Below are 25,319 nucleotides of genomic sequence, written 5' to 3'. Positions count from 1 at the left end.
CCTCCCCTTGAAAGCTCACTAAAGCCTCATTCTTAACATTATTTTAAATTGCCTTAATTTTAAAACTTTGCCAGATTCTTATATTCTTCATTGAAATATTATAGTAAAGACTGGGAAATTAAAGGGATCAAGGTGTGTAAGAACCTATAAGGTGCCAGAAAGGAGTATTTTACTAAAGATTCTGTGAGGAGGCAGGGAAAAGAATCACAATACACACACCAAGGCAAAAATAGGTAACTGAATTCCTCACAGACATATGTCTTTTTCCCCAAAGAGTTTCTCCTCTTCAACAGCTTCAACTCTCTTGTCTCCCTTCCTAACTTGACCTAGGGGGGAAATATCTCTTAATCTTAGCTCTTTGGTTCCTTATTCAGTGAAACAAAATTTGATAACTGGCTAAAAGCATGGCCTCTGTCTCTCCTCGAGCGATGACTTGGTGCTTCGACCACGGTGAGAGCACCTGGCCCTGCTGTCCTTCTCACTGCTCCAGGGCGCAGAACTGACTTGTCTCTATTCTTCGCTCTTAGGGAAAATCCATCCGAGGTCTTTTCCTTTGTTCACAAAAATTTGAATACTTACCAAAAAAAAAAAGATTCTTACTCACAAACACTATCATAATCAAATACCTGACTATTTATATAGAAAGAGAAAACAGGTATTATTAATAACTGCAGAAAATATGGTATTAGTAACAGTGGTGAAGATGGTGGTGATGGTGGTGATAAATAAAGAAGAAAGACAGGAATACCACTGCTTGATATAGGAACTGTTTTTCTTTAACTTCACAAGCATGTGAGTAGGTACCATTGCCATAACTCCTGAGGGAGAAACAAAGGCTTAGAGAGATGAAATCACTTGTACTAACTCACACAGCAATGTTTTATCTATGATGTATCCCCATCCAAAGCCCAGGCAGGCTATCAACAAAATTGCATGTTAAATTGACTCCTTAAAAAGCAAAAAACAATTTAAAAATAAAAGATGTTCAGTGTAAATACTTTCCATTGGCTCTACTTCTAACTCTACTCAATAAATAAATCCCGTGTGCCTGTAAGATGCCAGATACTAAGCTAGGTGCTGGGAACTGAAAAAGAAAAAGCAAAAGTCTGGATCTCGTGTACACATCTCCTCTCCAGCTTTCCTGTCTTGCTTAAGTAACACATTATTCCATGTTGTTTCTTATGTGGAATTAATTCTTCTATTCTGTTGTTCTTGCTACTGGTTTGTCTGCAGAAGGAAAGGGAGATGGTGAAAATCAGATATCAATAATTATTTCTCCATCTTAGATTATCTAAACTTTGTCAGAGGTAAAGAATCCGCCTGTAATGCAGGAGATGCGGGTTAGATCCCTGAGTCGGGAAGGTCCTCTGGAGGAGGAAACGGCACCCACCCCAGGGTTCTTGTTTGGGAAATCCCATGGACAGAAGAACCTCGTGGGATGCAGTCCACAGGCTACTCTCAAAGAGTTGGACGTGACTGAAGAGACTGAATGTGACACACACTCCATTCTTTATTCAAGTTTAAAGTTCACGTGGATCAGATGGTTCTGATTAGGAGACAAGATTGTTCAATCACCCTGACTGTTAAAATGAAAGCATAAGATATGCTTGCCAGAGTTCACCACAGATGGTGGAGGGGGCCTGACTGTTACAAGGAAAGCATGAGATATTCTTGCCAGGGTTCACCACAGATGGTGGAGGGGGGTTAGACCCAAATATGCAAGTGTGCTAAGTCTCTGTAGTCATGTCCGACTCTTTACGACCCCATGGACTGTAGCCCACAAGGCTCCTCTGTCCAAGGGATTCGCCAAGCAGGGATACTGGAGTGGGCCGCCACACCCTCCTCCAGGGGATCTTCCTGACCAGGGGTTAAAATTGCACCTCCTGCAGCTGCCTTCATTGCAGGCAGATTCTTCACAGCTGGGCCACCAGGGACGCCCTAGATGCAAACACTTACATGAGAATTCTCATGCATGTGAACAACTCTGGGGACAGAATAAAGGGGTATCAGAAACCTTTGCTTGCTATTACATTATACCACATTATTTGTTTAATTCTATTTCTCACAACCTTGTAAAATAGATATGTTTATCTTATTTATATATGAAAAGAGAATGAGAGGTTAAGAAAGACTAAAGATCTCAGCACTGGGAAGTGGTAGGTGTGGGCAAGGTGTTCTAATCCCATGCTATCATGGTCTCTCTTGAAAAGAATATTACAGGTCCTTGTCTCTGTTCCAAACCTTCTGCACTGATGGTGGAGATTACTGCTTATAGGCATAGTAAGGATTCTTGACAGAATGAAATTGCAAGTGAAAGCTGCTCATTTCCTGAAGGAACACCCTTGCCGCTTACGGCTTGTGACTCGTCTTTCTGTGCAACAGTCCACATCTGCTTCTCTGCCACTGTGTATCCTGCACCCAGGCTACTGCTTCCTACCAAGGAGATACTCAGCCAGTATTTACTAAAAGCCTTGATGTACAAATGATGGTTGAGCAGCAAATGCTTAAATTATTAACCATATTCACTTTCATATAAATTAGTTTCAACTTTTTCCTTGACTCTTTTTCCATTTTCAGGTATTGATATCAAAAGCAGAGAGAGAAAAGTCAAACAAAACGAGGCGCTAGAGTTGTGACTGGAAAGATCACAGAGGTTCCTCTCAGCAGCGTGGTTGTACAGTCTCACAGAACGAAAACCGTAAGCTGAGACCAAAACTAAAGACACGCAGAGGGCGTGTGGGGGGTGTGACCACAAATGCCCTGACGGGAAGTCTGGACATTTGGCCAAGAGTAATGTGACAAAACCACACAAAAAACTTGATAATTAAGCTGGGGACCCTGAAAGGATTTTGTTTGTTTTCAAAGTTTCACCTGAGAAGAAAGTCCTGGTTGTTTTTCTTAAGAAAAAATGTAAATCCTCTGTGGAAAAATACATCCTCCCTTTAAGTCCAAAGTTTCCCACAGTTTAAGATCAAATATGCATGAGTTCACAATCAAAGATGAAGATATGAAACGTACCAAACCACAAGAATGTCATCAGAAGCAACAGACGACAGCAAATTCAGGCCCCAGGAATTTCACACAACGGGATTATGAAATGTGCCATACCCGTAATTTTGTAAAAAGCAAAAAACTAAAGTTATAGAATAACAGAAAGACAAGGGGCATTTAGAAAGAAAATCAAACATAGCTCAGTAGATACTGAAAAGAAAGGAAGAAAATCATGTTTTTAAAAATTGGAAGAAAAAAAGATTAAAATTGTAAATAAAGGGTGATTACACAGCAAATTAGGCATATGAGAAAAAGGGATTATTCAACAGGAAAATCTGAAATAATTATTCAAAATGCAGGCCACAGGTGAACATTATGAAATAGAGGTTAAGAGATGTGGAGAGGAGAATGAGAATCTAACGTAAATTTAATTAGAGTTCCACACATGTATACCTGTGGCCAATTCACGTCAATGTACAGCAAAAAAATTTACAATATTGTAAAGTAATTATCCTCCAACTAAAATAAATTAATTAAAAAAAATTAGAGGCCCAAAACGACAGAAGAAAGTTATGTAAAAATATTTTGAAAAAATATTGACTATATTCCAGAACCAATGAAAGATATGAGAGAAAAATAAATGGAAAGAAATCTCAAACAGATACAATGTAGTGAACCCAAGAAAGCAAAATAGATGGGGGAAGATCTTTACGGCAGTCAGAGCGAAAGACACATCCAAATCAAGGCAAGAATTATTCTGGCAGCTTCTCTCCAGCAGCAGGAACCTCAGGAGAAACTAAAAGAAACTAACTCTGCACTGGATAGCTCACACCACTGAAATTATATTTCAAGAACAGAAGGTGAAATAAAACCATTTTTATGTAAACAAGAACAAGGGACTTTTACCACAACAGGCTTCTAACGGAAATGTTCAAGAGCACACTTCAAAATAACAGGCCATGTTCTAAACTACCTCCCAGAGGTGCGTGAGGAATCAGTGGGAACACTGACACAGGTGGGCATAGTGGGACACACACTGCCAGCACTAATACTAATACTAATGTCTAATCTCTTGGATTAAATGACGAAAACAACACACTGAACAAAGGCATGCATTTGTGAAGCTGTTGTCACAGCTTAAATACTGTAAATTCCTTCAGTTATTTGCAAACAGCTGTAATATTAAATTTAGCACAGGAACAGAATCTATAACTTTCAGTAGGGAAGAAACGAAAAGCATTGGAATAATAAAGGAATAATGAAACGTTTTGGCAAAGGTAGAAGAAGGGAAAAGTATAAGTTTATAAAACTTGGGACCAGAGTGATGCACAAACAGCATTACGACAGGAACGAGCCCAAATACACTAGTGTCAGAATGTTCGGGAAACAGCTGTAAGTGCCAAAATCCGACATTATTAAAACACAATTCTGCTAAAGGCTCATGGTATCTGAGGAGAAATTCTTTTGAAGCGCTTATCGATGGCACAAATGAAAACTGTGGTTCAAGTTCCATACAACAACAGACAGTAACACAGAGTGGACCTTCATATGGAATAATAAAGAACTACAGAATCCTATGAAGAGCATCATTTTCTCTGCTTGACTGAAACATGAATCTCACAGCTCTGGGGCTAGCATGCACATATCACAGGTAAGACCACAATGGGGAAACTTACCCCGGCTCCACACCCGGGGGCTGGGGAGCCCGCTCTAAACCCACAGTCTGACTCCTGAGGCTGTGTGCAGACCACCTCTGCTCTCCTGCCTCCATTTTTATTTTATGCCGTTGCTGAGAGTTCAAAGCCAGCTGCCCCACACAGGGAACGGTGAGTGAGATGGAATCAGTAATTACCTTTCTTGATTCAATTCAGAAGCTCCACATCCCCAGAAAGACCCAAAGAAACAAGTTGCTTAGGCACAGCAATAACCTGCAAGCCCGCCTGCACCCACCACAGTGCCCAGAGTTGTGTGATAAGCGAGACACGTGCACGTCGCTTACAGACTATCCCAAGAGTCTCTACACCAACCCACATTTTCTGCATTTAAGGTGATTCCCTGGTGTGGTTGACAGAAATCCACTTTGTCTCTCTCTTTCCTCCTGAGCTCCATTTTCAATAGCTCAGCCCCTGCTGAGTATAAGGGGACAGTAAATCTGGGTAATCAAAAGGTGACCCCATCCTGATTCGCCAAGCCTGAGTGAAGACAGACAAGGCTAGGAATCACCATCCTTAAAATTCCAGACCATACCCTGGCTTCTAGGCAGTCATTAAGGGAGGTGGGTTGAACCAGGGCAGCTTAACTGAGTCCATTTTCAGAGCTGTGCCAGGTCTCATCCTGATCTTGGACGAGCCTGACAGGGTACCACAAGCAGCAAGATTATTTTCAGTGATGCATGCGCGTTTCTCACTGTGTTTTCTAAGACAACCATGTTTTTGTAGGTAGCTTTAAGGTGGGATGGGCAAAAGGTTGAGAGATCAGAATGTGCAGAGGAAAACAATAAAACAAAAAACATAATTTACAATTCTTTCCCAAACCACTATTTCATCTTTGTCTCAGAGAATAGGAATGGAACACTGTTCCCATGACAGAGACAGGTTTTGGTTTTTTCATCCTACAGAGACATAAAATTCAAAATAAATTATGGATTACCAAGAAGAGTGGATAGCTTTTCATTACACGCTCTCTCTCCAGCCAGCCTACAAGGATCCATAGGGGTGTGTGATCGTGAGCAACATTTTCTGCCCACGTTATTTCCTGAACAATATTTTCCATCCACATTATTTTAAAAACGATTTTTAAAAATAATTTTGATTTCATAACAATTTTGATGTAAATATGAGTTGCCACATATTGATTAATTATCATCTGCCAAGTATATGCTAAACCCTTTACAGATTTTGTTTTATCTAATCCTTACTTTTTCCATGTAATAATTGGGAAAACAGCATCTTAAAGACATCAATTTGCCCTTGTTTGAACAGCAGGGAGGTAGGAAAACCTGGATTCAAACTTGGACAGGATCACCGAAGCATCTGTGCTCTCACTGATGGGACATGGAAGCCCTTGCAAGGCTAAAAGGGTGGTAGACGCTCTGTGACTTTAAGGAAAAGAGAGAAGCAGAACAAAAATGTATTTTACTGAGTCCTTACTGCCCACTGAGCTTCCCTTGTGGCTCAGCTGGTAAAGAATCCACCTGCGATGCAGGAGACGTGGGTTCGATCCCTGGGTTGGGAAGGTCCCCTGGAGAAGGGAACGGCTATGCACTCCAGTATTCTGGCCTGGAGAATTCCAGACAAGGAGACTGGAGTGGATTGCCATTTCCTTCTCCAGGGGATCTTTCCAACCCGGGGATCGAACCCAGGTCTCCTGGGTCTGTGAGACTGGTGGCCTCTACAATGGTGCCCAGGGTTCTCCTGTCTCCTGCTCTTCATATCCGTGGGGAATTCTCTTATCTCCTATGTGGACTAAACCTGCTGATTCACTTCTAACATACAGCATGGAGTAAGTGAGGGGATGCCACTGCCCAAACCTGCTTCCTCCTGAAAGATGATGATATTCATCTTTCTCTCAGCCCTCACTCTGGCAAAACCAAGTTCCCATGCTGTGAGTAGGCCTACGAAGAGGCTCACGTGGCTGGAATGAATGACTCCACCTAACAGATAAAAGAGAACTTGGGACCTGCGGAGAGCCACAGGAGTCAGCTTGGTGACGAATTTTCAAAGACCTGCCAAGGAGTTCCCTGGTAGAGCAGCGGATGATAATCCACCTGCCAATGCAGGGGACACGGGTTCAATCTACGGTCCCCGAAGATTCCACATGCCACGGATCAACTAAGCCCTGGCCCCACAACTCCTGATCCTATGCTCTAGAGCCTCAAGCCATAAGTACTGAGCCTGAGCGCCACAGCCAGAGAAAGCCCACACAAAGCCACCAGGTCCCAGCGCAGACTTAAATACGTAACAGACGCTCTCCTAGTCCTGCCGTGAGAAATCCACAGCCCCCACCCACGTCTCGGTTCCTGTCCTGGGAGATCCTGAAGGACAGACCAGCAGCAAGGCTGTGCCTAGATTCCTGACCCGGAGCAACTGTATAATGACGCAGGGTTGTTGTTACGTTGCTGTATTTCAACATGCTGTATTTCAACACGCAGTGACAGATAGCTTATACAAGGGGCGGGGGGGGATGGGTGAAGGATAGAGTTGGGAGAGTAATGTGTTCTAGTCGGTGTTCATCGTTTCTACTGGAATCGCTATCTTAAATCCCTTCTGGAGCAAGACCAGCTTTAAATGACTAAAACACTCAATAATCAAATAAATAAATACTGTATATTCATTTGGGTTCACTGGTTTTCTATTAGGACTCTTACTCCCTTGGAGGAGTTTAGGTTTCCAATCGATCACTTTAATCAGTTCCATATGTTTAGCTGAACTTAGCCTCAGAGAACAGAGGTTCTGAATTTTGGAAAGATGTCAAAAACTGGGGAATTTAAAGTTAATAAATTAATATGAATTACTACAGGACAGATTCTATGATGTGCAACTAACACTTAATATTTATTGAGCAAATTTGCCATAAATAATTCACAACCCATTCGATGCCAACCTAGAAGTAAACTATTCAAAAATTAAAATTATATTTGATTCATAGCCCACTTATTTATTTTTTAATTTATGATCCTAGTCCTGTCCTGCTTTGCAATTGTAGTATCTCTATAAGCTGGATCTCAAACTAGTCAGACTTTTCACATAATCAAGACAAATTTGTTGTGAACTTCAGAGAGAAAGCAACAAATAATAAGCCAGCTAACCAAGAAGTTCTTCCAGGTGATGTCAAGGGGATAATTGAGATCATTTTTTCAAAAAACAAGAAATTAATATGCTATTATTTGAAGTGTTATCTTAATAATAAGGAAGCAAACCTTGGCGCCAATATAAAAATACTAATGCCATGAGCTGTGCGGCCCAGGCACTTGCAGGACTCTTATCTGAAGCATATGGTCATGTGGAATTCTAGGTAACCACATGTAAGAGTGTTTTATGTATTTTTGTAGAAATATAAAGGATCCCCAGACAATAAGATCGGCTGCCTTGACCTCTGTGAGATTAAATTGGGGATGGGGCAGAGGGGGCGTTTCTTTGACACATCCATCATTCAGAGGAAATATAAAAGCCCTTCTAAAGAAACCACGAGAAGTGGTGAACATGCCAGATTAAAAATACCAGGTGAAGGCCTGCTGTAGAAAAACACAGACGTTCTAAGATACAGACTCTTTGCAGCCCCAAACTGTCGGTACCACTTTCATTTATATTTTGGGCCAACCTCCATTTTTCCTTTCAGATCAAAAGCTAAAGTAAGACACACATTTAGGAGAAAGTTGTCAAAATTCATTTTATGGAAATGTGCTACTCACGGGTATCCTTTGATCAGCAGCAGCATCTTTTGAAATTGAAATTGAATAGATTATACGGCGATCGGCCTCTTCTCGCCTTCAGAGTTCGGCTAGAAATAAATTGGAAACGCATGTGAAAATAACAACCTCCTTTTTGGTTTGAGCTTCCCTAATATTGGTCTCACCTCACCTTTGAACAAGAACTGTCACAAAGCTCTTGGCAAATGTGGCTCCTAGATTCTTCTTTAGAAAGTATGGGCATGCTTCGCTCTAACAAGCTATATTCATTAACTGACCTTACAGAGTTTGTAATTAAACTAAAATTTGGGTCTCAGGGACTTATGAATTCTAGGAAGAACTTATGCCAAATTTCTCAAGAATTACATAGCTATCTTTGGGTTTAGCAACTCCAAATCTACCAGTTCGCCATCTGGGGGGTTCAAATGACGGGAATATAAATCAAACTAGATTAAGCAAAAAATAAAATGAAATAATTGAAAAAGTATAGGAAGGTGGGCCTCACATTCAGTGTGGTTAGATAATTCAAACACTTCTATCAGAAGTTTATCTCAGGTGACTTCCTCGGGGGTCCAGTGGCTAAGACCACACGTTCCCAGTGCAGGGATCCTGGATCAATCCTCCGTCAGGGAACTAGATCCCACATGCTACAACTAAGGAGCCCTCATGCCACAGTGAAGACCCATCAGAGCCAAATAAATAAATAAATATTTTAAAACAGAGAAGAGAAAAGAAATTGCCACACTGTTTTCCAAAGTGGTTGTGCCACTAAAAAAGAAAAACAAAAGATGTTTGTCTCAGATTTCCTTACTCTGGCTCCCTCTCACTCCATCTTTTAATTCTCCTTTGTATTCTGTTGTATTTGCTTTCAAGCCAGGGCCTCTATCTTATGGCCACAGATGTTCCAGACTCATACCTTCACAGCTGTGAGGCTAATAAAATGAGCATGCCTTTCTCTTAGTAGCTTCTGCAAGCACTGTGAAATTTAGACTCATTGGGCCAGATTAAGTTACTTGTCCATCCCTGAATCAAAGGACGTAGGTCTGGATTAGAACATGCTGACTGGCCAGTCTTGGTCATGGACCCGCCCCTTGAGATTGAGGACTGAATACTAGACTCAGTCACACCTGAAGCTCATAGGGTGCGACTGGGAACTGGTGGGCCTGCAAGAAGAAAATGGAAGGGATGCTCTAAAACAGGAAATAAAATATGAGCAGGAAGAAGCGACAGACGCCCATGAGACTACCCACCAACCAAAACCTCCAGTAAGCAGTGTCCATTTTTGATAAAGTATTCTAAACTCCCCATTAGGTTTGAAAATTTTGTGATGCCTTTCCATTTATTAAAAATAAAGACAAACTCCAAATTAAGAAAAATAATTGGTGGACATGTGTCACAGATGGCAATTTCTATTCTAAGTGCAGCCTGGCATGATTTTTATTTCCAACATGCAAAATGCCAAAAATTGGACAAACTGCTTAATCTGATTCCTATCACCCGTCTGACTGGCAGTGAAAAACAGCCTGACCAAAGCCTGCAGTGTGCTGCAGGAGCCGTTCTGTGCACAGGAGAGTCAAATGAATTTCCTGAAACTGCAGGTTTGCAGCCAGAACGCAGCCACGGTGTACACAGTGAACACACAAATTTCTCCTCCAGAAATCTCTTTTATAATCTCCAGCACTCGGTTTCAAGATCCCTGCACCTGATCACACAGGGAACATTCAGGTTTCCTCAAAACTCAAAGATAATTCACATTCTGAAACAAAACCTCCTCCCTGGCATAACAAAACTGCTTTCAAACAGCCACTGTCGACAATTAATTTGATTTATGTGGAGGCTTCTAAGCTGAATCACTGGCCCAGTCTCTAAAAGGCAGGCTAAAAAGGCCGTTGGCAAAGGATGGTAACAGGTTCTGCCATGTCTTCTCGGTCATGTCTATAATTTAACATCCATCTGTGGACACACTTCCAACTGCAAATTAACAGATGGCCCTGTCCTCACAGAGAAATGAGGGATTCATACCAAAAAACAATGAATGGTCTTCTGAAATAATTGGGTGCAAAAACATTAACTTCATAAAAGTTAATATGTATCATCTTCTCCAGTTTTAAATCCATCCTGCCATGTATCACCATGTACTGAGTATGATGCACTGAAATCCTAGCAATCAATAAGACACATACATGGAATAAATCAATGGCCAAACAATAACTTGAGACAGCGGTAAGTGTTTTAAAGAAAAATGCACAGATTAGTGTGAAAGAGAGGTAGTGGTTGTGGGTGTGGGTATTGGTGTCAGGGAGAAATCACCTAATGCAAGACCAGTGGGGAGGGACAGCTTTCCAAAGGGATAGGAAGGATAAGAAGAAGCAACCCAGGAAAAAATTTGGAAGGTCATTTTAAGGAGAGGAAAGACCAAATACCATGGCCTGGGGGCACGTTAAGGGGGAAAATGCACTGTATTTCCCTTTGTTGTTGTTTAGTCGCTAAGTCCTGTCCAACTCCTAGCGACCGCACGCGCTGTCACCCTCCAGGCTCCTCTGTCCATGAGATTCTCCAGTAAGAACACTGGAGTGGATTGTCACGCCCTCCTCCAGGGGATTTCCCTGATCCAGGGCTCGAACCCTCGTCTCTTACGTCTCATGCATTAGCAGGCGGGTTCTTTACCACTAGTGCCACCAGGGAAGCTATTTATATCTTTAATTGCCTTTATTTTGAAATGAGAAGAAGCATTTTTAATAGATATATATTTTTTTCACCTAGAGCTTTAAAATGAGTTTTGTCTGTTTTTTCACACATTTGCCCATCACACTGGTGAGTCTGTAAAAGTGGTTCCATTCCTGCATCAGAATGTAAATTCCTGGAGCTCAGGGATTCTTCTGTCTTGCTCATTAACTACTGATCGATCCCATCTTCCTAGGCCTCAGAAGTGCTCAGAAGTGCTCAGCACCCAGTAGGCATTTGTGCGTCTATTAGATTTTTGCTATCAAATAGTGCGAAATGATTAAAAAACCAAAACCTTGCTTTTTGATGCACATTTGAGACTATTTAATAAAGGGGCAGGAGGAGAAGGGGACGACAGAGGATAAGATGGTGGATGGCATCACTGACGCAATGGACATGAGTTTGAGCACGCTTCAAGAGAGAGTAAAGGACAGGGAAGCCTGGCGTGCTGCAGCCCACGGGGTCGCAAAGAGTCGGACACGACTGGGCAACTGAACCACAACAAAGGGCGGGGAGAGAACAAAGCCGGCACGCCGACCTCTGTATAATCACACGCCGCAGGGCGCTGGGCCCCGTGTCCAGGCCTGCTGTGCCGCTGGAGCGGACTGGAGAAGAGAGAGGAGGGCTGCACCCGCACTTGAGCAGCTTCCGCGAGATGCCTCGCCAACCTTCAGCATTCCGCGTAAAAAAAAAAAAAAAGGCTTCTGTTTGTAAGCACTTTTCATTATTAGATATCTCACAATGCATTCATTCAGTAGATGTTTTAGTGCCTTCTATGTGCTAAAGCAGATTGACATAGTTCAGTTCAGTAGCTCAGGCGTGTCCGACTCTTTGCAACCCCATGGACTGCAGCACGCCAGGCTTCCCGGTCCATCACCAACTCCCGGAGCTCGCCCAAACTCACGTCCATCGACGCGGTGACGCTCTCCAGATTGACATAAGAACTAGCTATAAGGACTTATCCTCAGACAACGCAGGTTTGAACCTTGTTGGCCACTCACCAGCTGAGAGATCCTGGGTTATTTCTTCAGGCCTCATTTTCCCTAAATAAGGGGAGAACTGGAGAGACTGCCTAGTAGGGTTGTTAGAAAAACATGGAAGATGAGATTTAACAACTCGACACCTAGATCATGATAAATATTCCAAACATACTTGCTGTCATTAGTATTACTCTTATTAATATTGTCATTTGCCAGGTAAACTATAGTTAGCTTCACACAAGTAAAATGTATTAAGATTTATCTCTGGAAGTTGATGAAATGGGGATTCTGAGTCTTTTAATGGTGATCACTAAGCCAGGCACCTTAGAAAATGTTTTGTACCCTTTCCTACAGTCAACATGGTGTATTAAAAAAAAAATAAAAATTTTGCAGTAGGTCAATTCCTAAGTAGCTATTTTGGACAATTCCTTTCAATGATTTGGGCTCATCTTATTAGGCTGTGTGCCCCAAAGGTTTACAGTTTTAGAAAGCAAGACCTCTAAACTCTTCGCGTGAAAAGAAACTAGAAGTGCAATTATCTGCCCTGGGTCAAGTCAGGTGGAGACAGTCATTGACAAAAGGCACCACATCTAATATCCAACTCAAAATGAGGTTCACTCCTTCTTTCCAGATGACAGTTCTGAATCCTCAAGGAATTGAAAATGGGGATACACTGAGCATGCCACATTTGGTAAAACTGGAAGGATTCTTGAGTCTAGCCCAGATGTCAGATCTGGTAGTGAACAGCAAAAGCTCATTTTTAGTTCTTCCTACCTGAGGCAGCAGAGAAGCAGGAACTGGGTCTTTGAGTGGCATCAGCTTACATTATGCTCTAGTCCCTGTGGGTTTCTCTATTAATGGGTTTGCTATTACGCAAGCTTTGATCTATGCTGGGCTTCCCACTGTTTTTCAGAATAAGAAGCCTCCTTGGCTTTATTACAGTCCAGCCTATCCATAATGCATTTAATTTTATTTCACCATCCACATCTCTACCCGTATTATAGTTTCATAGAGAAGTGATTTTCCTTCTCTAAAAATAAGGTGCTACATTTGGAATTACACTTATAAGATGACAGTAATCCAGTAATCACTTCTTGGAACAGAGATTTGCAGGACAACATAATAATCATTATATACTTAGATATGGGGATGATGAGAGGAAATACAAATTTCATTATTCCTGATAGCTCACTTCCAATGAAAGTTGACATAAATTAAAAGTGAGTCTGAAAGGAAAGCAATTTGGGTCTTTTATCCCAGATCAAGTTTTTTTCTCTAGGAGGAAAGAAAAAATCACCCAGAAGTTTCAAAAATTAAGAGAATCTTATTTAATATATATCACATCAAAGTTCTTTTTCCCTCCCCATTTCACTTAAAAATAAAAAGTAATCCAGATGAATCATTTTCCTATGTTAAAAAAAGATAAATGACTTCAAAGAAGGCAGCTATTTTCCCTTTCCCCACTCTTCTACCTCTGTTTTATTATGTAAGCTAGTGTTCATCCTAATACGCTGTTTTAGAAAAATCTCTTTGAGGAAGGAAAAAATGATGGTCTTTTCTTTATTATTGTACTTGTTTCTATTACTTTTCCCTCTTCTTTATGACACACAGCCGTTTTCTTTGCCTGGAGGAGGTGGGACTGCTAAATGCCCATACGCATTCAGTGTCTGCTGAGCTGCATGTGTTTATCAGTTAGAGAAAGCACTGAATCACCTATTGAGATTAAGTTTTACTCCAAGAAATTATTTTCACTGAAATTGCTGAGAGAGAGACTGAGAGAGACACAGAGGGCAGGAGAGAAAGAGAGAGACACACAGCGAGAGAGAGAGAGGTGTCAAAGCATAAAATATATTTGACGAAGACACAATGCAATGTTTCATGTGACAGGAAAATTATATCCTGGGCTGCTGCGCTGAGGACGGCTCACTTAAAAATAGTGTTTCAAAGTCAGTTGGTAGGAAAAATATTTCCATCTTCATTTGAAAGATTAGCACCTTGTCCCTTTTCGTTATCAAATTGAAAATAAAACCAGTTTCCTTGGTTTGCATAAGGCATGAAGGAGAAGAAATGTGATTTTATGCGCTGTATTCTGCTGGCACTAGCTGTGTCTCCAGTGTCAAACCAGCTCCCTCCACTGGGCTAAAAATGACCAAAATTGTTTGCATGGCAGTTTTTCTATTTTTGACACCCCCGATATGCTTTGACCTGGTTAGACTCCGGCTTATGACATCGCAAGGCAAACAGTGTTACCAGGTTCTGGTGTGTGTGTGCATAACAGCAAAATGCACAAACCCTAACCCTAACCAAAAAGCAAAACATCTCCATGAAGGGAGTTGTGCATTACACAGTTTTTATCCTTCCCACATCTGTGTCTTTTTGTGTTACTAATAAATATGAAAGTTAAACAAAATTTTGGAAAATAGATTTTAAAATGAAGATAGAAGGATCTATCAATGAAAAGACCAGAAAAACTAGGCACAGGGAGAAAAATGGTAGAGAAACACTTCAGAACATTCAGTCTCTAGCTACAGGTAATCATGCTTGCTGCATGAGATGTTGTCGAGTCTAAAAATACAGCATTTGGGTGAGCTGCTGATATGAAAATAACTAGCATAGAGCCTGTCACAAAGCAGGTCCTTGGATTAATTTGTACCCCTCACCTGCAAATGGTAGAAACCTAACTGAATAGGATTCAAATTACTGAAAAGTAAATGGGGTACTTTGGGGTACAGTTTGTATTTGGATACAAGATTCCAAATATGTCTCCATCTCTTGACTCCGCTTTTTCCCTGTGAGGGTTTTATTCAGTGAAAGTGAAAGTTGCTCAGTTGTATCCGACTGTTTGCGACTGTATACAGTCCATGGAATTCTCCTGACCAGAATACTGGAGTGGGTAGCTGTTCCCTTCTTAAGGAGATCTTCCAAACCCAGGTCTCCCACATTGCAAGCAGACTCTTTACCAGCTGAGCCACCAGGGAAGCCCATAAATACTGGAGTGGGTAACCTGTCCCTTCTCTAGCAGATCTTTCTGACCTAGGAATCAAACCAGGATCTCTTGCACATGCAGGCGGATTCTTTACCAGCTGAGCTACCAGGGACAGATATCTTAATTCAGTGCTAAGTTGCTCACCAGCAGCTGTAGCCTTATATTCTGTGAGCGTGTGTGAGTGCTCAATTGCTCAGCCATGTATGACTCTTTGCTACCCCATGGACAGTAACCCAGCAGGCTCCTCTGTCCCTGGGATTTTCCAGGCAAGAATACTGGAGTGTGTGATCCTTCAGGGGATCATCTCAACTCAGAAATCAAATCCGAGTCTCCTGTGTCTCCGGCCCTGGCAGGGGAATTCTTTACCACTGCACTGCTTGGGAAGCCCATTATATTCTGCAGGGTTGTTTAGCAAAGCCTTTTTGGGGAGTGAAGACAGGTGAGACAGTACCTCTCTCTATAATTCCATAAAAAGTCTGGAGACTGTTTCTCTTTGGATCAGAAGCATCACCTGTTAAATCAAGCCAATCACGGTAGCTCTAGTCAAGGATCATCCCATGACCACTTCTTGAACTGGGGACTGATTGCTCTCCCAAACCACGATGAAAAAAGGATTTAAGAAAAAGAGAGAAGTTGCCTCAAAAGAAAACTGGACCACTTTGATCAAAAGAAAGGGGATGAATACTGGATTGGGCTGCACGGCACAGCAGCTGCTGAAGTAGGCCAAGCGGTATGACGATGGTAAGCAGAACATCTGACAGAGAAAGAACAGCGACTGCAAACGCCGGGGGGTTGGTCAAGAAATGGCAGTATACATGCAAGAGGTGAACAGAGCAGATTGAGGTGGTCTGTGTGGGAAAACAATGAGAAATTAGGTTGATTCGTTGCAGGGCAAGACAGAAGCTAATTAGTGTTGCGACATAAAAATGAAGTTGTGGAGTCTGGAATTGGCACAATTAACTCTAAGGAGCATCTGTGTATTTTAGCCATGGCTTCAGGTGAAAGGGAGAGGCAGGGCTGAAAATGGAGGTTGTATTTGAGAAGAGTCCCCAGCAGTGAGGAAACTGTCACGGTTACGCTTGGATGGGCAGATGATGGAGAAAGGAATTTTAAAGGAACGGCAGGAGGGGCCATGACAAAGAATCAGAAGGGTGTGGCAACTGGCATAAGACAGACTTGGCCAGACTTGGTGCTGGGATATATTTACTGCAGGATCTGGCAGCCCAAGCCTCCCCAGACGTCCATCACTCTACAACAGTCTCAAAATCCGGGTGGTTCCCTTGAGACCTTTGTGTGTCACTGGCCCAAAAACACACCGAGGAGAAGCGTCCCTAGAGCCTAGGCTGAGAATGACATTTGCATTCCCTCCTTATCGGCCTCCGTTCTCTCCATTTGTGGGTCTTTCTGGCTATTTAAGGTTTTGTTGTCATCATTTGAAAAGGCAGGACTGGATATGGAACATTTATTTCCATCACTTAGGGCACTCAGAAATTATGATGAAAATAATTCTATTGAAGCTTTTCAATGCCTCAAATTTTAATGTAATGGCTCACATTTTTTAAATGTCTAAATGTTTTAGATAGCTAAGTAGCTATAGCAATGTACCTGCTCTCTCTTTGAGCCAAGGTAGGAAAGACAAGGCTTAAAATATGGGATTAATTTCACTGCTTCATCTAAACTCTCAATATGGGTTTTACAAATGCTGTTGTGCAAAATACTGCTTCTAAAGGATGTAGACACTCTGTGGTGCTTGAGTTCTAGGGCCAAATGCTAGATTAATTCAAACATAAAGTTTTCTCTAGAACTCTGCAAATAAGAACATCGATTTGAAGAACATGGTCTGCAGTATTGCCCAAATTTACTTGTCTCCAGACTCCTTCAGTTCTATAGAGGATCTGGGGTAACATTCCATGGAACATACTTTGAGAAACACTCTTCTAGAACATCGTCACATCCATGTATGGCAAAGAACATGAAAACTACATAGATTTCAATCATTTAGAAATATCATTTTTATAATTTATTTATTATTTCTGGCTGTGCTGGGTCTCTGCTGTTGCATGGGCTCTTCTCTAGCTGTGGTGAGTGCGACCAACTCTCTTGAGGTGCCTGGGCTTCTCACTGTGCTGGCTTCCCCTGTTGAGGCACTTGGGCTCAGCAGCTGTGTGGCACGTGGGATCCTCCTGGATCAGGGACTGAACCTGGGTCCCCCATACTGGCAGGCAGACACTTTACCACTGAGCTACTGGGAAAGCCCAGGAAATATTATTTTATGATGAGTCTTTGGGCAAGAAAATCTGAAGATTAGTCTACGGTCACAATTTTTTAAAATGTTTTAAGGTGTAGTGGATCTAAATTTTCTGTCTTTAATGAAATCACCTCTAAGCTAGTTAAATATATCACAATTCTGAAAGAGATGGGCATACCAGATCACATGACCTGCCTCTTGAGAAACCTGTATGCAGGTCAGGAAGCAACAGTTAGAACTGGACATGGAACAACAGACTGGTTCCAAATAGGAAAAGGAGTACGTCAAGGCTGTATATTGTCACCCTACTTATTTAACTTGTATGAAGAGTACATCATGAGAAACGCTGGGCTGGAAGAAGCACAAGCTGGAATCAAGATTGCTGGGAGAAATATCAATAACCTCAGATATGCAGATGACACCACCCTTATGGCAGAAAGTGAAGAAGAACTAAAGAGCCTCTTGATGAAAGTGAAAGAGGAGAGTGAAAAAGTTGGCTTAAAACTCAACATTCAGAAAACGAAGATCATGGCATCCGGTCCCATCACTTTATGGGAAATAGATGGGCAAACAGTGGAAACAGTGGCTGACTTTATTTTGGGGGGCTCCAAAGTCACTGCAGGTGGTGATGGCTGCAATGAAATTAAAAGATGCTTTCAAGACCATCCCCATGGAAAAGAAATGCAGAAAAGCAAAATGGCTGTCTGAGGAGGCCTTACAAATAGCTGTGAAAAGAAGAGAAGAGAAAAACAAAGGAGAAAAGGAAAAATATAAGCAGAGTTCCAAAGAACAGCAAGGAGGGATAAGAAAGCCTTCCTCAGCAATCAGTGCAAAGAAATAGAGGAAAACAACAGAATGGGAAAGACTAGAGATCTCTTCAAGAAAATTAGAGATACCAAGGGAACATTTCATGCAAAGATGGGCTCGATAAAGGACAGAAATGGTATGGACCTAACAGAAGCAGAAGATATTGAGAAAAGGTTGCAAGAATACACAGAAGAACTGCTCAAAAAAGAGCTTCACGATCCAGATAATCACGATAGTGTGATCACTCACCTAGAGCCAGATATCCTGGAATATGAAGTCAAGTGGGCCTTAGAAAGCATCACTATGAACAAAGATAGTGGAGGTGATAGAATTCCAGTGGAGCTATTTCAAATCCTGAAAGACGATGCTGTGAAAGTGCTGCACTCAAAATGCCAGCACATTTGGAAAATTCAGCAGTGGCCACAGGACTGGAAAAGGTCCATTTTCATTCCAATCCCAAAGAAAGGCAATGCCAAAGAATGCCTTTACCAGAGGGATAACAGAGGATGGGATGGTTGGATGGCATCACTGACTCAATGGACATGGGTTTGGGTGGACTCCAGCAGGTGGTGATGGACAGGGAGGCCTGGCACGCTGCAGTTCATGGGTTCTCAGAGAGTCAGACATGACTGAGCAACTGAACTGAACTGAATTGTCTAGGCAAACTAGAGTTTCAGTGTTTGACTCTGGGGTATCAATTTTTACATGACCAGGACCATAAGGCAGTCAAATGAGGGCTGAGTCCAAAATATCAAAGAGAGCTATTAGTGTGGGTTAGCATCCCTGGCTCCAAAATGCTAAATATTCAGTAATTGTGACTGAACATCAGAGAGGAGACATATGTCTTCAAATTTTTCTTAAAACAAAAATAATCTCAACAGGGAATTATTTTTCTGGTGAAAAGAAAGCAGAGTGATGCTTTTCCATCCATTTCACTTCACTTCACATTATTCCCTTCCTTACAATACACACGGAGAGGGCAATGGCAACCCACTCCAGTACTCTTGCCTGGAAAATCCCATGGACGGAGGAGCCTGGTGGGCTGCAGTCCATGGCGTCGCTAGGAGTCGGACACGACTGAGTGACTTCACTTTCACTTTTCACTTTCATGCATTGGAGAAGGAAATGGCAACCCACTCCAGTATTCTTGCCTGGAGGATCCCAGAGATGGCGGAGCCTGGTGGGCTGCCATCTGTGGGGTTGCACAGAGTTGGACACGACTGAAGCAACTTAGCATAGCATACAATACACATGCATTTAGGGAGGGAATTGGACAAATGGTGACCTGAGACTGAACGTAATGGATGGGTCACTTCAGATAACACAACAGGTTCCTCCTGGCTCCTTCTCTCCCCAGACTCAGAAAACGTTTTGTAACTTTTCTCTAACTGATAAATGGAGTTCCACCGAGGATCAATTTGTAAGTCAACACACACGGATTGAAATGTGGCTCTCTGGTATGTAACCTCATTATCCCACTGGCTTTTTAATCTTATTCTCCAACTCATAAATCAAAGACTCAGTGGACACCCTCAGAAACCATATTGTAAGACATTTCATGGTGGAATGCATAAAGTACTTCCCTCTGTTTATAGGAGTGTCAGGATCTACTTCACTTGCAGTTCCATATGGGTCAGCTTGAGAGCATCCATATAGCCTTTTGGGAATTAAGCCATTCTTGCAAAACACATGTGTCTTAAATTCTTTTTTGCTTCAGAGGCTGATGAACTAAGGCTTGGAAAAGCTGGGGAAAGATGGAACACAGCCAGTAGACAGAACCAGATGTAAAAGGAGAACTGGATATGAGTGAGAAGAGCCCTTTAGACTGCACAAAGATCAAACCAGTCAATCCTAAAGGAAATCAACATTAAATATAAATTGGAAAGACTGAAGCTGAAGCTCCAATACTTTGACCACCTGATGCGAAGATCTAACTCATTGGAAAAGACCCTGATGATAGGAAAGATTGAAGGCAAAAAGAGAAGTGTGTGGTAGAGGATGAGATGGTTAGATCAAATCATTGACTCAATGGACACGAATCTAGTAAATTTGGGGTGCTAGTGAAGGCAAATGGCACCCCACTCCAGTACTCTTGCCTGGAAAATCCCATGGACGGAGGAGCCTGGTAGGCTGCAGACCGTGGGGTCATGAAGAGTCGGGAACGACTGAGCGACTTCACTTTCACTTTTCCCTTTCATGCATTGGAGAAGGAAATGGCAAGCCACTCCACTTGCCTGGAGAATCCCAGGGACGGGGGAGCCTGGTGGGCCGCCGTTTATGGGGTCGCACAGAGTCAGACACGACTGAAGCGACTCAGCAGCAGCAGCAGCAGTGAAGGACAGGGGAGCCTGGTATGCTGAAGGCCATGGGGTCACAGAGAATTGTACATGAATTAGCATCTGAACAACAAAAACAGAAGAGCTAGGATGACCTAGGAGTCAGAAGCCACACTGACGCAATCCACAGCACCTTTCTGCACTTGCTATGTGCTTTAGGTTTGGAACTCATCGTTTGTACAGGCAAAGAAAGTGAAGTCACCCAGTCGTGTCCGACTCTTTGCAACCCCATGGACTGTAGCCCACCCATGGACTACAGGGTTCTCAGTCCATGGGATTTTCCAGGCATGACTACTGGAGTGGGTTGCCATTTCCATCTCCAGGGGATCTTCCTGACCCAGGGATGGAACCCAGGTCTCCCACACCGTAGGCAGATGCTTTACCATCTGAACTACCAGGGAAGCCCTTAGTATGCTATAATAAATGTCTTTTTAGCTACTTACACACTATAATATTCAGTGAGAGTTTCTAAAATTTTTACTGTATTTATATTTATTTACATTAAAAAAATGAGTGTTAAGAGTACTATCAATTGGAAATAAAAAAGGATCATGTTCTCTTCAAGCATGAAGAGTTAAGTACCACAGTCATTCCAGAACTGAGTGTAACAACCTCCATGTGTTCCTTCTGGTTGATACGTCGTATTGGGGCAACCATTGCTAGCTGTCAACCTGATGTTCATTTCTATCCTTTCTTAAATTTACCTAAAGAAAAAAAAGACCTATAAATATAGAAAACTATAAAACACTGATGAAAGATATCAAAGAGAACACAAATAAATGGAGAAATATACCATGTTCATGGATTGGAAGACCCCAATGTAGTGAAACTGAGTATACTACCCAAAGCAATCTACAGATTCAACACAATCCCTATCAAGCTACCAATAGTATTTTTCACAGAAGTAGAATAAATAATTTCAGTTTGTATGGAAACACAAAGAACCTTGAATATCCAAAGCAATCTTGAAAAAGAAGAATATAACTGGGGAAATCAACCTGCCTGAATTCAGACTATACTACAAAGCTACAGTCATCAAGACAGCATGGTACTGGCACAAAGACAGAAATATAGATCAATGGAACAAAATAGAAAGCCCAGAGATAAATCCAGGCATCTATGGACACCTTATCTTTGACAAAGGAGGCAAAAATTTACAATGGAGAAAAAACAATCTCTTCAACAAGTGGTGCTGGGAAAACTGGTCAATCACGTGTAAAAAAAAAAAATGAAACTAGAACACTAGTTCTAACACCATACAGAAAACTAAATCCAAAATGGATTAAAGATCTAAATGTGAGACCAAAACTACAAAACTCCTAAAGGAAAACACAGGCAGAACACTCTCTGACATAAATCACCGCAAGATCTTCTATGACCCACGTCCCAAAGTAATGGAAATAAAAACAAACAAGTGGGATCTAATTAAACATAAAAGCTTTTGCACAACAAAGGAAACTATAAGCAAGGTGAAAAGACAGTCTTCAGAATGGGAGAAAATAACAGCAAACAAAACAACTGACAAAGAATTAATCTTCAAAATATACAAGCAGCTCATGCAGCTTGATACCAGAAAAATGAACAACCCAATCAAAAACTGGGCCAAAGAACTAAACAGACATTTCTCCAAAGAAGACACACAGAGGGCTATGACACACATGAAAAGATGCTCAACACCGTGCGTTACTGGGGAGATGCAAATCAAACCACAATGAGGTATCTCACACCGGTTAGAATGGCTACTGTCAGAAAGTCTATAAGCAATAGGGAACCCTCTCTCACTGTTGGTGGGAATGCAAACTGGTGCAGCCAATAGGAAGAACAGTGTGCAGATTCCTTACAGAATGGAAATAGAATGACCATATGACCCAGCAATCTCACTGCTGGGCATACACAGCAAGGAAACCAGAACTGAAAGAGACACGTGTACCCCAGTGTTCATCTCAGCACTGTTTATAATAGCCAGGACATGGAAGCAACCTAGATGTCCATCAGCAGACAAATGGATAAGAAAGCTGTGGTACATACACACAATGAAATATTACTCAGCCATTGAATACATTTGAGTCAGTTCTAATGAGGTGGATGAAACTGGAGCCTATTATACAGATGAAGTAAGTAAAAAAGAAAAACACCAATACAGTATATTAACACATATATATGGAATTTATAAAGACAGTAACAATGACCCAATATGCAAGGCAGCAAAAGAGAGAAGGCAAGGGTGGGATGATATAAGAGAATAGTATTGAAACATGTATACTACCATATGTAAAACAGATGACCAGTGCAAGTTGGATACATGAAGCAAGGCACTCAAAGCTGGTGCTCTGGGACAGTCCAGAGGGATGGGGTGGGGAGGGCAGTGAGGGGTTCAGGACGGGGGGCACAGCCCAGAGGGATGGGGTGGGGGGGCAGAGAGGGGTTCAGGACGGGGACACATGTGAACCTGTGGCTGATTCATCGACGTACGGCAGGGCCTCCATGATGCTGTGAAATGACTGTCCTCCAATTAAAATAAATAAATAAATTTTCTTAAAAAAGCATTTCAATTTGAAATTAAAAAAACTAACAGAACTCCAGTTTTGTTTAAGTGGACATTGCATTCATTCTACAAAAAACAAGATATCTTAAGCTTTTTTTGAGGTGTCCACATACAACAATTCTGCCCCTGAAATGTAAACATAAGCTCATATAAATGATACGTATCTCCCCCAAAAAAGGCAGATCTCATTTTGTTTTGTCCTCTTCTCACTTCCTGATTCATGGAAGTTTCTTGAGGCTCTGAATTGAAGTTAGAAGTGTTAGCATGAACTGATGATTTCACACACACGCAGATGAAAACAATGTGCGCCTGTATCATGCTCAGTGCAGCAATGGTTGGCTCCACGGCTAGGACAGGCAAAATACAAGGATACACACTGATTTTGTTTAACAAATTTCTGTGCCAAGATGTAAAAAACTGTTTAAAAAACAAATGAGCTAGATAACAAGGCCCTGCTGCACAGCACAGGGACTATATCTGGTATTTCGTCATATTCTGTAATGGAAAATAATTTGAAAACAGTATGTATAACTGAGTCACTTTCTGTACACCTAAAACTAACACATTATAAATCAACTATTCAGTCAAAAAAATTTATGAAAACATGTGAAAAGGAAATAAATAGTTTGATGACAATTCTGAAAATTTTTGAGCATTGCAAGAAATAATGACAGCAGTTGATTTTACATACTGAATAAAAATGAATCCACACATCTATACAACAGAAATAGATATATATGTGCATATATATGCATATATATATTTACATATATACACACACACTCATGGAGGAAGAAGGAAGGTTTTTTTTTTCCTCTTTGTTTTTCAGTAAAACACTCATCCTACTAATAAATGTTGAATTAATGAAAGAGTTATATATTCAGTATTTTACAAGAGTTGGTGATGGACAGGAAGGCCTGGCATGCTGCGATTCATGGGGTCGCAAAGAGTCGGACACGACCGAGTGACTGAACTGAACTGAACTAAGAGCAATTGATTTAGGAAAAAAATCAGCAGAGGAAGTTAAATTCTTGCTGTGGACAACTAAAAGCATCTTCTAGGTTACTTAGTAATTATGGATGAATGAAGGGGGAGGTAATTGCATAGTGCATAAATCTGTCAGACACTCTCTATAACTGAGCAAATGTAATCTAATCAAAGAGACTAACTTTATATACCTTCTGTTGAACACTCTTGAGAGTCCCTTGTACCACAAGATCAAACCAGTCAATCGTAAAGTAAATCAATCTGGAATATTTATTGGAAGGACTGTTGCTGAAGCTGAAACATCAATGCTCTGGCCAGCTGATGCAAAGCCGACTCATTGGAAAAGACCCTGATGCCGGGAAATTTGAGGGCAGGAGGAGAAGGAGGTGACAGAGGATGAGATGATTGGATGGCATCACCGACTTAATGGACATGAATTCGAGCAAAGTCTGGGAGACAGTGGAAGAAAGAGGAGCCTGGCGTGCTGTAATCCATGGGGTTGCAAAGAGTCAGATACAACTTAGCGACTGAACAACAGCAACACCTCCTATTGTAACACATTGAGAAGAACACATTACATATACAGTGTCCCTGTTAAAAATGCACTGTCTGAATCCCATCATAAGAATCAGAAAAAAAAAAAAAGGAATTCTACAAAACAACTGATCTATATTCCTTAACATTACCAATTTCAAGAGAAACAAAGAAAGGCTGAGAAATTTTTATCAGTTAAAGGAAACTGAAAAATTCTGCATTTAGAAAGTTATAGAAAAATACAGTACACAGCTTTGTGCTTTGGGGCATTACCATAAATATTTGAATAAGGAGTTATATTAGATAATGGAGCTCAAACAATGGTAAAATTTCTCTGAATTTCATAAATGTCATTAGATTTCTGTAGGAAATGTCCTTTCACTTGGTAAATACAAACTGATGACATATGTCCACAAGGATCACGGTGTCTGAAAATTCCTCACAAATGGTTCAAAAAACAAAAATGATATGGAGGGCTAACAATTGGTGAATATAGATGAAAGGTATACAGTACTTGTTGGACTGATCTTTAAAATAAAGCTGACAGAACACATTTTGCAAACTTGATAAACAGGTTATTCAGAAGTGTATCATGTGCAAGACAGCGAAAGAGACACGGATGTAAAGAACAGACTTTTGGACTCTGTGGGGGAAGGCAAGGGTGGGATGATTTGAGAGAATAGCGCTGAAACATGTATACCACCATATGTGAAACGGATGAGCAGTCCAAGTTCTTCGATGCATGAATTACGGCCTCACAGCCCTTGCACTGGG

General features: G+C 41.4%; 1 long non-coding RNA gene across 3 annotated transcripts in view; it reads right to left on the bottom strand.

Moving 5' to 3' along the window:
* Positions 1–641: 641 nt before the first annotated feature.
* Positions 642–25,319, bottom strand: part of LOC112449388 (uncharacterized) — a 156,248-nt gene continuing 131,570 nt past the window's right edge. For 2 of the 3 annotated variants that reach the window (XR_003037961.2, XR_003037962.2), the window contains 2 exons: positions 8,402–8,490; positions 643–1,227 (listed from right to left, as the gene is read on the bottom strand). This is a non-coding gene — a long non-coding RNA (uncharacterized lncRNA). Of the gene's footprint in view, positions 1,228–8,401; positions 8,491–25,319 lie in introns of all 3 variants that reach the window. The other variant, XR_009497071.1, reaches the window with a different exon arrangement.

The sequence above is a fragment of the Bos taurus genome, chromosome 13, assembly GCF_002263795.3.
Source record: "Bos taurus isolate L1 Dominette 01449 registration number 42190680 breed Hereford chromosome 13, ARS-UCD2.0, whole genome shotgun sequence".
Classification (NCBI taxonomy): Eukaryota; Metazoa; Chordata; class Mammalia; order Artiodactyla; family Bovidae; genus Bos; species Bos taurus.
Note: the sequence above shows the minus strand (reverse complement) of the source record. Positions and strands in the feature narration are given on the sequence as shown.